The sequence below is a fragment of the Marmota marmota genome, unplaced genomic scaffold (genome assembly GCF_001458135.2).
Source record: "Marmota marmota marmota unplaced genomic scaffold, marMar, whole genome shotgun sequence".
Lineage (NCBI taxonomy): Eukaryota > Metazoa > Chordata > Mammalia > Rodentia > Sciuridae > Marmota > Marmota marmota.
The window spans coordinates 6,709,764-6,711,400 of NW_025999942.1; the positions used below are offsets into that span (position 1 = coordinate 6,709,764).

Sequence of the window (1,637 nt, forward strand, 5' to 3'; positions counted from 1 at the left end):
AGTGTTTTATCATGTGATATTTCACAAAAATAAATACATCACACAACCATCTGAAAAACAAAGTTGATCTGAAGAGCTATAGCATAACCAACATCCTTCAGAATTGGTCTGGCCACTGTGCTAAGATTTGTTTTGTTTTTAATTAATTCTATGTCCTTTTGGAGAGCACTGAGTATTAAACCCTGGAGTACTCTACCATTGAACTATATCCCCAGCCCCTTTTATTCTTTTTTTTTTTTTTTTTTTTTTTTTCTGACAGAATCTCACTGAGTTGCTCTGGCTGGCCTCTAACCTGAGATCCTCCTGTCTCAGCCTTCTGAGACACTGGAATTACAGGTGTGTACCACCATGTTCGTTATCTTAATGGGCTTCATGGAGAAGAATTGCTAGACATCTTTTAACTATTTTGTTTTAAGGATCCGAGGATTCTGGGGCAGGGAGGGTTGTATCTTTTGCAAGATTTTTAAATGCCTATATCATAAACTTACATTTAAGGGCTGGCAAATATATCACCACAGATGTGACTCAATGGTTTTCTCAAATATCTAGAAAATATTTGAACTTTTGGAACTGATGATGCAGATTCTTTATGTTGAAAGGGGGATAGAGAGGCACGGTAAATCCCAACCTCCCACAGTAAGGGCATCCCAAGGGGCAGTCACTACTGTCCCAAGTACTTTACATACATTATCACATTCAATCTCTACAAGAACCTGCAGGGCAGGTATTAAGTTTTCTACTGTACAGGTGAGGAAACAGGAGCTTATAAAGGTTAAGTACCTTGTGCAAGTCAGTCTCATTAGCAAGTGGACAGAACTAAAGTCTACGTGGCTACCTATGTGTTCTGAGCCATATTCTTCACTTCCTCATAACTCAGGTGCAGCCAAATCAAAACACACTCAGAGACACACTTGCAGATATTCAGGCTCTTCACGGAATCATGGAATCTCCTAGTGGTCACCCCAATGCTGTAGTATAATTCCTCAAATATCCCAGATATTATTTATCTAGGCTCAGCTTCCTGTCAGGGAGCTTAGTAGGTAAGAAAGAGAGAGTGAAAAAAGGTCTGATTACCGTAGAATACTTATGTGATATTCCTTTTATCTATATAATTCCCTGGTAAAGAGAGGGGGAAATGTAACTGTCAGAATCTCATAATAATATAAGTTTTGCTCTCTTTTTCAGCTATGAAAGTAACTCATGTTAATGAAGTTCTACCTTTACACATGCTCCGCAGACATAGAGAAAGAATAATAATGCTTATGAGTCCCAGATTAAAATAAAAAAATATATTGGAAATTGGTCAATAAAGTAGTGCTGTTTTTCTCATTTGAAGATTTTAAGTCTATTCATCAAAATTTATGAGTCCAGATTACTCCATCTTGGAAAGACATACAAGTCAACCTCAATTGAGTCCCACATTGTCTACTGTGGATTAGATTTTCAAAGACACCAGGGACAATAGTGAGAAGCAGAAACTAGAGAATGAATTAAGGAGGCTTTGTAGTTAAAGACTGTGGACTAAACAGATGCTTACTCCCCTCTTCTGAAACTCACTAAAATACAGTAAAAAAGACTTTCATTCAGAGTATCACTCCAAAAAGCAAAAAGAATAGGAAAGGAGACAATAGCAATAA

At 37.3% G+C, this 1,637-nt stretch overlaps 1 long non-coding RNA gene across 1 annotated transcript; it reads left to right on the forward strand.

Annotated features, from left to right (window-relative positions):
• The first annotated feature begins 274 nt into the window (after window positions 1–274).
• On the forward strand, window positions 275–1,307 carry LOC125616296. Its single transcript, XR_007346922.1, has 2 exons — window positions 275–336; window positions 1,186–1,307. It is a non-coding gene; the product is annotated as an uncharacterized LOC125616296 (long non-coding RNA).
• Window positions 1,308–1,637: the final 330 nt, after the last annotated feature.